Raw genomic sequence first — 12,591 nt, forward strand, 5'->3', positions numbered from 1 at the left:
ATACCTATTGAATCTATGGCTAACACAAATATTGAGATATATTGAAGCTCACTGGAGGTTTTTGAGCTTTATGGCTATTACAAATTTTGACCCGTTGTGGGAGAGGTCTGACTTTCTTCACACAAGACCTTGTGTTAATAAAAATATTGGAATCGGCAAAAATTGAAGACAATCGAATGTGAAATAATTTTTTATTATACTTATGATTATTCCAAATTTTGACCCTTTCTTGGGGAGGTACCAGATCCCATATATTCCATCTTTACACCAGATCTTATGTTGTTAAAAGTAATAACATGTTCTGAGCTTTAAACAAATCGGTTGTTCATTTCGCGTTTTATGAGCTTCATGGCTATTCAAAATTTTTAGCCGTTGTGGGGGAGGTACTAGAAGAACTGTACGGATATATCCTATCTTCACAGTAGATCGTTTGTTAATAAAAAAGTTAGAATATATGAAATTTTAAGAAAATTGGATCCACAATTCGCCTATTACGATCGTGTTGGTTATTAAAATTTTTGACCTTTTGTGGAGGAGGTACTAGAAGGAGTGGACCGATATCTACTTTCTACACAAAAGATCTTGTGTTGATGGATATTCAAAATTTTGACCCGATGTAGGGGAAGTACCAGAAGGAGTCGATCGTTATATATTATCCTCAGACCAGATCTTGTGTTAATAAAAATATTGGGATCTGTGAAATTTGAAGACATACGAACTCTTATTTCACATTTATAAGTGTTAGGATTACTCCAAGTTTTGACGGGCCAATATTGTTCATTTTTATATCCTCCACCATTCTATGGAGGATATTTTAACTTTGTCATTCCGTTTGTAACTACTCGAAATATTTATAATAGACCCTACAAGGTTAGGTTAGGTTAGGTTAAAGGATGCGCGGTTACCATATGGCAACCGCTCCACTCGGAGACCTATAGGTCCATTGTGTTCATCCTAGAAGAATATTAAGAAAAGAGGAAGAAGTGGTTGATAGAAGAGGTGAAGATAAGAGATAGAGTTATAGAGTGTGATCTACGACTGAGGAGTTTTCCGTGTCGTATTTAGCCACTTGAATCTTCTGGCTAATTGAAGGATTACTATAGAGTCAGCGTTAGAAAAAGAAGACAGATCATGTGACACTAGTTCTCCCAGCAGTCTCTGTCTCACATTAATGAGTGCTGGGCAGTGGCAGAGCAAGTGTTCGACTGTCTCGATTTCTTCTTCATATTGACAGATCAATGTCGTCGCTGTCCCATTTCGAGGTCATAGCCCTCACCTTGCAATGACCTGTGATGATACCCACCACAAGTTTTAGATCAGGTTTCGACAATGACAGTAGCGACTTTGTTCTCTTCTCTGAGAGTGTGGGCCAGATTCTTTTGAAGATGGTGCATCCCATTTCGTCCAGCCATTTTTGTTGGATTCTCTCAGAGTAATGCCTATGAATGATCTGTAGGAAATGGCACAGTGGTGGTTTAACCGAGTTATCTACTTCAATTGCAGATGATTCGGATCCTAGCCTGGCCGGTTCGTCTGAAGTCTCGTTACCTAAGATGTTATAATGGCCAGGAACCCAACAGACCTTGATGGACAACCCAGTGTTTTCCAAGGATTTCCTGCAGGCTACCACTGCCACATTCCTTACATTTCTTAGAATCACGGAATGTTCAAAGGGTTGACTGCGCTATTCGTTTAGTTCTCTGCAATAGACCCTACAAAGTATATATGTTCTGGATCAGCGTAAAATTCTAAGACGTTCTAGCGATGTCCGTCTGTCTGTTTGTTGTAAACATGCTATCTTTCGAAGGAACTGAGATAGAAGGCTTAAATTTTGCATGCATGCATAGTTTACCAGTAGGCAAGTTAAGTTCGTAAATAGGCCATGTCGGTCCACGTTTTCGTATAGCCCCCGTATAAAGGTACCTCCCGATATTCGGTATTTTCATGATTTTAGCGAATTATTTAAAATTTCGTATTTGTCATAGGCACTACAGCCTATGACAAAAATTGTTGCATGTAGGCTCAAGTCCTCGTATAGCCTCCATATTCCCGATATTCGATATTTTGATGATTTCAGTAACATTATTCACCGGAATCATTTCAAATTTCGTATTGAAAGATTTTAATGGGTACTACAACTTATGGCAAACAAATTCGTATGCAGGTCCACATCTTCGTATAGCCTCCATATGACGGTACCTCCCGATTCATGAGTGAAAATACGTAATTATAACAAATTTCGTATTTGAAGTTGGTAATGCGCACTACAGCCTATGACAAAAAATTTCGTCTGCAGGTCCACGTCTTCGTATAGTCTTCATATAACTGTTTTCATTTAAGTAGTAGTTTTCGCAATTTTTTTGAAAATTTTCAATTTCCTTCGAAATGGTGGAGGGTATTAAAAGTTCGGCCCGGCCGAACATAGCTCCTTTTTTACTTGTAGAACCTGACCTAGCACAGATAGAAATATTGGGAATTTTTCATATTTTGCACAAAATCAAATTATCCTTTCTCTTTTCATTAAAATGTTGATATCAAAAGGAGTGAAACTCCGAACTCGATCTAAGTTTGATGATAATATTACGATGTATCAAGTTTAGACCAAATTGGATACTCCCTTCGAGACTTATCGTTCGCTAAAGGTACCATTTGTGGAGCGAGGTATCTGAAGAAGTGGACCGATATAGGGTGAGATAAAAAAACTGCAACAAAGTCAAACTCCATAATTTTTACATTTGTTTTTTAAATTTTAATGAATAAAAGAAAACATGTCGGAAATAACATCAAATTTTAGGATAAGTTTAGATTTGTTCGAATTGGTCACCTTTGGCACGAATTATAGCCTTCAAACGGCCGTCACACGCCGCCCGCATGTTGCTCTGCGGGATTTTGGCTCATTCCCGGCGAAGCGCTTGCTTGAGGTGATCGACACTTTGGTATTAATTAGTGCCAACCCTGCTTTTCAAAATACTCTAGACACAATAGTCCAACGGATTGGTATCCGGAGAATTTGGTGCCCATTGTACGCTGGAAATGAAGAGAGGAACCTCATTTTGTAACCATTATTGGGTGGCGCGTGCTGAGTGCGATGGTGCTGAGTCCTATTGGAATATCCCAAAGGTCTGCAGCTAAAATGTTTGCGTGCCTAAGGCTTTAATACACCCTCCAGAATATTTTCGCGATAATATTCGGCATTTATTCTGATGCCACGGTCAATTAACGGTCGAGCGGAGAGCGACCATCGGCTTTCATGGCGGCCCACACTATCACCATGGCCGGTGCCATGGTGGCCAACCGAAGGTGCACATTTTCAGCTGACCTCTTTGGCAGGTAAACACCATCATTTTTGTGGTTTACAAACTGCTGGACAGCAAATGTTTTCTCATCGGAGAAAATCAAATTCGGCGGTTCACCATTTTCGGCCAAGCGAAGAAACTCCTTAGCTGTTTTGAATCTGTTTTCTTTCTGTCGCAGTGTAAGTTCTTGCACTTTTTGGAATTTCAATGGCTTTACCCTGAGCTCATTTTTTAATATTTGCCGAATGGAATATTGCGATATGTTCAGCTCACAACCCATTTTTCGGCCACTGCGACGCGGGTTTCGATCCAAGTCGCTTCTTTACTTTTCGAAGCATTTCTGCTGATGTTGCTGTTTCTTTCTTCCGTCCACTTCCTTGACGTCGGGCTACGCTACCAGGGTCACGGTAATGAGGGATGGTACGAAAAACAAAATATTTATTCACATTTAGTGGTTTTCCAGCCAAATATAAAGAAATCCCACTATCACGCTTGAATTCCATCACGAATAACTTTTTTTTTCTGGAAAATTCTCAACAAAATGCTTTTGTACGCTTGTAAACAATATAATGAGCTGTCACTGGAATAATTTCAACAGCTGTTGGACGAGTGGCTTAGAAATGACAACAGTCTGAAGTTGGTTGCAATTCTTTTCATCTCACCCTGCATACGACTCATATGATTATAGCGCCCGGAAATGATGGCAGTCTGAAATTGGTTGCAGTTTTTTCATCTCACCCTGTATAGGACTCATATGATTATAGTGCCCGGAAATGATGGTTATTTAGATTGACCTTAAAAAAACAACTTTGTTATACCTCTTAATAAGTGACGTCTATTACTACCTTTGTTCACCTACAAATCTATTATTATTTGATCTCTATTTCAATAAAAAGAAATTGGATTGGATATTATTAGCAACAACGTGATAACTGGCAAATCAACACCTTTGGCAATTTTCAACATTAATAGCCAAGATTTCCTAGTCACAATGTCTGAAAATACGTTGCTATATTTCTTCGTTACGCTCCATTTAGCACAATTAAATTTGTTCAACACCCCCTCTCCGCGGCCCAAAATAAAGATCTAATCTATTTTCTTTTAACTACACGTGCGGCCCCCAGTTCTTTATTTATTTTCATTGAAGCCCCCCGATATTTATTTGTTTTGTTTGTTTTTTTTTTTCGTTTTTGTTTGAACATTATGGGAATTTTTTTGAAAAAAATAAAAATCGAAATCTTTTTTAATTATCGCCCCATAGAGTACAAGCGGCCAGTGTTATTTATTTACCACAGGCGCCATAATTCGTAATTTCTGTTTTCTTATCTCTCGTGTTGTTATTGGTGTTGTTGGTGTAATATTATTGTATTTATGAGTAATGCTAAATATGCCTGGAAGAGAGAGAGAGAGGGAGAAGAAATGTTTTCTCTCTTTTTTCGTTATTTACTTACATTTGATGATAAGCGTTGCTTTTTATAGATGATTTTATAAATTCTGAAAGTAAAAACGAAAAAATTATACAATTAGATAAAACAAATAAAAAAGCAGCAAGTTCGGCCGGGCCTATCTTTGAATACCCTCTACCATTTGGATCGAATTTGGAAATTTTCAAAAATATAATATTTGCCAAAATTCTGTTAAAATCTTAAAAATACCGAATATAGCTGTTATATTGGGATCTATACTAGACGTGGACCTGCATAGGCAACTTTTGTCATAAGCCATTGAAATGCGAAACTTGATTTTATTCAGTCATGTAGAAGAGGTTTATTGTGAGATAAGATTTTGTGACTTTTTCTTTTGCAATTCGATGGGACAAGTTTTTGGGGTTTCCCTTTTTGATTCTCGGAAATCGGTAAAGTATTAGTGAATATGCCGAAAAATATATAGCGGAAAAATATTAGTAAGTATGCCTGCAAATATATAGCCTTAGTGTACAGCCAGTTATATGCATAATGCTAGCTGCTATTTCTGCTATTATAAAATTCTACAAAATTATCAAAAAATTATAAAATTATCTGCTATAGATCCAAAACTTACTATATTTTTATGGTACAAATTCGTATTGCTATCTGCCCTATGTACCTAAAAAGCTCGGATTCCAAGGAATCTTAATCAAAACAAGCCAAGACTTGTCCCCTCTATTTAAATTATCGAAACCTGCGTCACAGTGGCCAAAAAATGGCCCGTGAGCTGAACATATCGCAATATTCCATTCGGCAAATATTGAAAAATGAGCTGTTGGTAAAGCCATTAAAATTCCAAAAAGTGCAAGAACTTACACCGCAACAGAAAGAAAATAGGCTCAAAAGAGCTAAAGGGTTGCTTCGCTTGGCCGAAAGTGGTGAACATTTATATCCAATTTTATGCGAAATCAAAAATTCCATGTTCATATCAGGTTTCTGAGGGGTTGGCAGATATCTGCCATCTTCACAACAGGTCTTGTGTTAGCAAAAATGTTTGTGTATGTGAAATTTGAAGAGAGTTGGATGCTTATTTCGCTATCTTTAAGCGTTTTTATATCCTCCACCATAGTATGGAGGGTATATTAAGTTTGTCATTCCGTTTGTAACACCTCGAAATATACTTTTTAGAACACACAAAGTATATATAATCTTGATCAGCATAAAATTCTATGTCGATTCAGCATTGTTCGTCTGTCTAGCTTCCGAACGAAATGAAATATGTTTATAAAATTTTACTCAAATGTGTATTATGTCTGCAGGACTTTTGGTATTGAAAATGGGCGTTGTAGGTCCACGTCTTCGTATAGCCCCCATATAATAGTACCTCCCGATATTGGGTATTTTGATGATTTTAGCGACATTATTCACCGGAATTGTTTCAAGTTTGGTATTTGAAGTTCGTAATGGATACTACAGCCTAAGACCACCACGTTTAGGTATAGCCGCCAAGTTTTCCAAGTTTCGCATTTGACAAAAGTTACCTATGCTGGTCCGCGTCGTCATATAGGCCCTAATATAATGGCTACATTCGATATTTTTAAAATTTTAACAGAATTTTTAACGGTTTTTTTTTTTTTTGAAAACTGCCAAATTAGTTCCAAATGGTGGAGGGTAATTAAAGATCGGCCCGGCCGAATTTACAGATTTTGAACTTGTTATTTTTTTCAAAATCTTCAAATTTATGTAGGGGAGGTACCAGAAGGAATGGACCGATCTTTACCATCTTTATAACGAATATTGTGTTTATGAAAATATTGAGATGTGCCAAGTCTGAATGGAATCGGATGTTAATTTCATGTTTTATGAGCTTCATGGATATTTGAAATGTTGACTCTTTGTGGGGGAGGTACCAAAAGGAGTGGACCGACATATTATATCTTTACACCAGACCTTGGGTTAATAAAATATTGTAATGTGTGTAATTTGAAGATATTCAGACTCTTACATCACATTCATTATTATAATTAAACAAACTTCTGATCCCTTGTCCATTTTCACACCTGACCAGATGCAAATATAAAGAATTGCAAAGTTGGAGCAAAATTGTTCTCTTTCTGTGCAGTAAAATATTGTTTCTTTTGAAAATTTCGACCTTTTGTGGGGGGGGGGGGTGGTGTTGTACCGGAAGGAGTGGACCGATATTGACCATCTCCGCACTCGATCTAAGTTTAATAATGATATTCCGATGTAACAAGTTTGGACCAAATCGGATACTCCCTTCGAGAGTTATCGTACACACCAGCCAGGCAGACAGAAGGACGGACGGACATAGCTAGATCGACTCCAAATGTCCTGAAACGGATTTTGTCCAAAGAGACCTAGAATCTAAAACCGTTATTTCGTTGATATATAGATATAGCCAAATGGCTGAGAGTAAAAAAATTGAATTTTTCTTTGAGTACCAAAATATGAAACAAATAAAATGAATTCAATTCAAAAAATGTCTACAAAATCAATTTTGGATTAGCTCCCATAAACATAATATTTTTACTTAACATATTTCCATACCCTAGTATCAAGAAACTAATTAAGTCTGCTCCTCGAATTAGAGTGACAGACAATTAATTTTACTAAACAATAACAAGTAAATGACCCATTCTTCTCCATCTTCTTGTTTGAATTAGTTTTCATCACATTTGTTTGCATTGGAGTTAGCTTCTTGTAATGCCACCCTCACACCGCTTCCCCCACACGAACAATCATAATGGAAGTAATGCCGCCCGTTCTCCCTCATCCCCAATTTTGGGGAGAGACACTTGACTTTTGTTTTGTTTTTCGTTTAATTCCAATGTGGTTGCAGCTGTTGTTGTTATTGTTTGAGTTGTTGCTGTTACTTGCATGGCTTTCATCAAATGCACATTAACCAGATGACAAATGGCAACTTGTGGCCTCACTTCCACCAAAAACGCTTTGTCAACACAGCAGATGAAATCGACTTCGGCGACCAAGTCATCCGACGAATGCGAATCTATTCGACAATAATCACAATCATTATTAACATCGTCGCAGCCGCATTATCATCCTCATCATCGTCAGAAATCATCACCAGACAGTCAGCCCGCCACAATCTAACTTCTATGAAAGATGGCCTCTAATGTGGTTCAGTCGGTTGCTTCCAACGTTTCGTACATACATATGTAAATGCATATGTATGAAGACACCATTGTGGGGCAATGCAACTACGAAATCGTTGTCTTAGGTGCAAGAGAGATGTCGGCATACATGTCTGCGTTGCGTTGGCAAAATTGCAAAAGTGTAGGCAATGTGCAAGAAATGAGATTAAACGAATAGGAAAATTGAAGCAGAATTAAAAAAAAATATATTTCAAAATATAAGAAAATAAATGTCAGCATCTATCGCTTTAAAAGTAAGCGTTACAAAAATTCCTGGCAATTCAAAATAACACCTCAATTTTTTCAAATCCTTTACTTTTATTTAATTTAAAAAATACTCGTATAATTGATGTTTATACCTTCAAACATATGGCTAACGAGGTTATACAGGGTGAGATGAAAAAACTGGAACCAACTTCAGCATGCTGTCATTCTAACCCACATTCTAAGCCACTCGTCCGACCGCTGTTTGTGTCTCGTACCATCGCTCGTTACTGTGATACTGGTGGCGTAGCCCGACGTCAAGGAAGTGGACGAAAGAAAACAACAATATCAGCAGAAATGGTTCGAAAAGTAAAGGTTCGACTTGATCGAAACCCGCGTCGCAGTGGCCGAAACATAGCTCGTGAGCTGAACATATCGCAATATTCATTCGGCAAATATTGAAAAAATGAGCTCGCGGTAAAGCCACCGCAACAGAAAGAAAATAGACTCAAAAGCGCTAAACTGTTGCTTCGCTTGGCCGAAAGTGGTGAACTGTCGAAATTGGTTTTCTCCGATGAGAAAACATTCGTTGTCCAGCAGTTTGTAAACAAAATGATCGTGGTTACTTGCCAAAGAGGTCAGCTAAAAATATGCACCTTCGGTTGGCCACCAGAACTCAAGTTCCGGCCGTAGTGCCGATGGCCGCTCTCCGCTCGTATTAATCGACCCTGGCATCAAAATAAATGCCGAATATTATCGCGAAAATATTCTGGAGGGTGTATTAAAGTCTTGGTCACGCAAACATTTTGGCCGCAGACCTTGGCCGTTGGACTATTGTGTCTGGAGTATTTTGGAAAGCAAGGTTGGCACTAAAAATACCAAAGTGTCGATCACCTCAAGAAAGCGCTTCGCCGGGAATGGGCCAATATACCGCAGAGCAACATTCGGGCAGCGTGTGACGGTTTCATTTGGCCGTTTGAAGTCCATAATTCGTGCCAAAGGTGACTAATTCGAACCAATCTAAACTTATTCTAAAATTTGATGCTATTTCCGACATTTTTTTTCTTTCATTCAAAAAAATTTAAAAAAAAAATTCGGTACTATCCTACTTTTAACTCTCCCACAAAGTGTCGAAATTTTCAAAATAAAATATTTTAAGGCACAGAAGAAGAAAGCATAATCCGATTTTGCTTTAACTTTGCAAATGCTAATATTTCCATTATTTCAATATTTTCTATTTCCATTGATAATATAGACCCACTCCATCAAGTACCTCCCCCACAAATTTTAAATATCCATGGAGCTCATAAAACGCGAAATTAATTCCGATTCCATTCAAACTTGGCACATCCCAATATTTCTATTAACACAACATCTGATATAAAGATTATAGAGATCGGACCATTTCTTCTGGTACCTCTCCCACGAAAGGTCAAAATTTTGAATAACCAAAAACATTATAAAATCCGAAATTAGCATCCGGTTCTCTTTAAATTTCACACGTCCCATTATTTCTATAAAAACAAGATCTGCTGAGAAGATGGTATATATCGGGACACTCGTTCTGAATAATTATAACAGAAGTCAAATTATATTTAAATAATCGAACATTGGCTGGTATACATCGACTGATACTTTTTAACTTGTAATATGACGATTCAAAAATCAAAATCGATTCAAATCTTTGATTTTTATTCAATGAAAAAAAAAAAAAAACATAGAGCTGGTGGTTTTCTAGCGAGTTCAATATCGAAACAAAAACAGGATTTTTTTCGCATAAATTTCCCATCCGTCCTAAAAAATTTGCACTTTTACATACTCCCATTTGAACAATATTCCATTAGATTTTTGAATTTCCTGCTTTCTTGTGATACATTTTCCAATCGCCAAGATTTTGGTCACACACACACACCCAAACAAATGCGTCATGCCAAATGTGTTTGTGTGTGTGCATTACTGCAAAATTGGCCATCACGAAACCAAGTGAATGTAATTCGATTTTGAAAATGATTTTTAATTGATTTCAATTGAATTACAGAGAATGTGAAATATGCGACAACTGTGTAGACATCTGACCGATGATACACTTCCGCTGGCAAAAAAAAAAAAAAAAAAAACAAAAAATTAATGAATTGCCTTGGCAAAAAGAACGGCAATATTTCATTTGCAACATTTGTTGCAACTTTGTTGTTGTTGTTGATGGGTTCGAATGAATTTAAAACAAATTAAAAAGTACCAGTCGGCTTTGTCGATGTTCGATTATTTAAATGTATTACGGCTTCTGTTATGATTATTCAAATTGTTGAACCTCTATGGGGTAGATTCCGAAGGAATGGATCAATATTGTCCATTTCGTTTCGGACCTAAATACATATGACATAAATATAGTGACATGCTAGGTTTGGACCATATTGACTACTCCCTTCACTTTATATGAGATATGTGTTAATTTTTTAAAATATTGAAATGTGTCCGAGGTACCAAATATAGTCGACCGAAGTATTCCATTTTCACGCATTATAATAAAATATTGGCATGGACAACATAATAAGAAAATAGAACTTTTTTATCCACCTAATGCGAAATCATAAAATCCATATTCGTCTCGGGTATCCGGTTAAGATAAATTTTTAGATATAGCAAGTTGTAAGGAATCTCTGACTTGTTTCGCAAGTTATGACAAATAAAAGTATTGAAAATTTTGATCGTTTGTGGGTGAGGTACCAGAAGGGGTTAGATATATCGCTATATCCCATCTTAACAGCAGATCTTGTGTTAGTAGAATTCATGGGATGTGTGAAATATGAAGAGAACTGGGTGCTTATTTCGGATTTTATAATCGTTTTGGCTATTCAAAACGCTGACCCCTTGTGGAGGAGGTACCAGAAGGAATTGTCCGATCTCTACGATCTTAATAACAGATCTTGTGTTGATGGAAATATTGAAATGTACCAAGTCTGAATGGAATCGGATTTTAATTTCGCTTTTTTTTTACTTTTTTTGGGTGCTTATTTCGGATTTTATGACCGTTTGGTTATTCAAAACGTTGACCCTTTTTGGGGGAGGTACCAGATGGAATGGTCTGATCTCTACCATCTTTATAACAGATCTTGCGGAACTTATGTTAGTAGAAATAATGGGATGAAATATGAAGAGAATCGGATGCTCATTTCGGATTTTATGTTCGTTTTGATTATTCCAAACTTTGACCCTTTGTGGAGCAGGTATCAGAAGGAATGATCCGATCTCAACCATTTTTGTAACAGATCTTGTGTTGATGGAAATATTGAGATGTACCAAGTCTGAATCGAATCGGATGTTAATTTCGCGTCTTATGAGCTTCATAGATTTTTGTGGTGGATCCTTTGTGGGGGAGGTACCAGAAGGAGTGGACCGACATATTCCATCTTTACACCACACCTCGGGGGTAATACAAATATTATTATGTGTATAATTTAAAAACAATCCGACTCTTATATCACATTTTATAAGAGTTAAAATTATTCAAAATGTTGACCCTTTGTGGATGAGTTACTTAAAGGAGTGGACCGATATTGTTCATTTTCGTGTCTTACCTAGCACTGGTGGAAATATTAGTATTTGCAAAGTTGGAGCAAAATCGGATTATCCTTTCTCATTCTATGCAGCAAAGCATTTTTTTTTGGAAAATTTCGGCCTTTTTGGGGGATGTACCAGAAGAAGTGAACCGATATTATCCATCTCCGAACTCGACCTAAGTTTGATAATAATATTACAATGTACCAAGTTTGGATCAAATCGGATACTCCCTACGAGAATTATCGCCAGCCAGACAGAAAGACGGACAGACGGAAATATCTAGATCGACTCCAAATATCCTGAAACGGATTTGGTCCAAAGAGACCTAAGGCCTAAGACCGTTATTTCGATGAGATACGTTTTGGCCGCATCAAGTGATTTATAACCTCTGTAGCCATGTGGGTGAGGGTATAATGATAGGCAAGTTGTGAGAGTTTATAAAATGCTGAAGAATGAGAAGGAGGGCAATTAATTTCTAAAATTTCCAGAACAGTATTTTGTTGTTGCAAAATGATCAGGCTTAATTCCTTTTTTGTTGTTTTTATAAAAACAACGTTTGTCTATTAGTGGAGAACGATGGTAATGTTTACCAGGGGTAAGGCAGGGAATACCTAGGTTTCGGAAAGAGCCACCAATCCTCATCAGTTCTAATTTCTTTAAAAATGAACTATCCATTGGCTTTTTGACGCTTTATTGTAGGTTAGCGAATTCAAAGACACAGTTCTAAAGTTGGAGTCTTTTGAAGAATCTCTTCTTCCCAGTATAACACAAGTAGTCGACTTGAAATCATGGGCTGAAGTGTAAAGTGAGTATGAGGCCCTCATTTGTATTTTTGTGTTGTAAACCAAATATTGGGCGCCATTAGAAGGAAATATCGTAAGAAAATTTTTCTCCAAATATTTTCTTATATTTTGTTGAATGACGAAGCCATATTATCGATTTATGTTATTTAAC

The 12,591-nt window shown here is 37.0% G+C and overlaps 1 protein-coding gene across 2 annotated transcripts in view; it reads right to left on the reverse strand.

Moving 5' to 3' along the window:
* Positions 1 to 12,591, reverse strand: part of LOC101889302 (neurogenic protein mastermind) — a 425,563-nt gene that overhangs the window by 371,890 nt on the left and 41,082 nt on the right. For both annotated transcript variants that reach the window (XM_059128470.1, XM_059128469.1), the window contains one exon: positions 4,748 to 4,790. The gene's annotated coding sequence lies outside the window, so the exon portion shown is untranslated. The remainder of the gene's footprint in view (positions 1 to 4,747; positions 4,791 to 12,591) is intronic.

Source organism: Musca domestica, unplaced genomic scaffold, assembly GCF_030504385.1.
Source record: "Musca domestica strain aabys unplaced genomic scaffold, Musca_domestica.polishedcontigs.V.1.1 50, whole genome shotgun sequence".
Taxonomy (NCBI): domain Eukaryota; kingdom Metazoa; phylum Arthropoda; class Insecta; order Diptera; family Muscidae; genus Musca; species Musca domestica.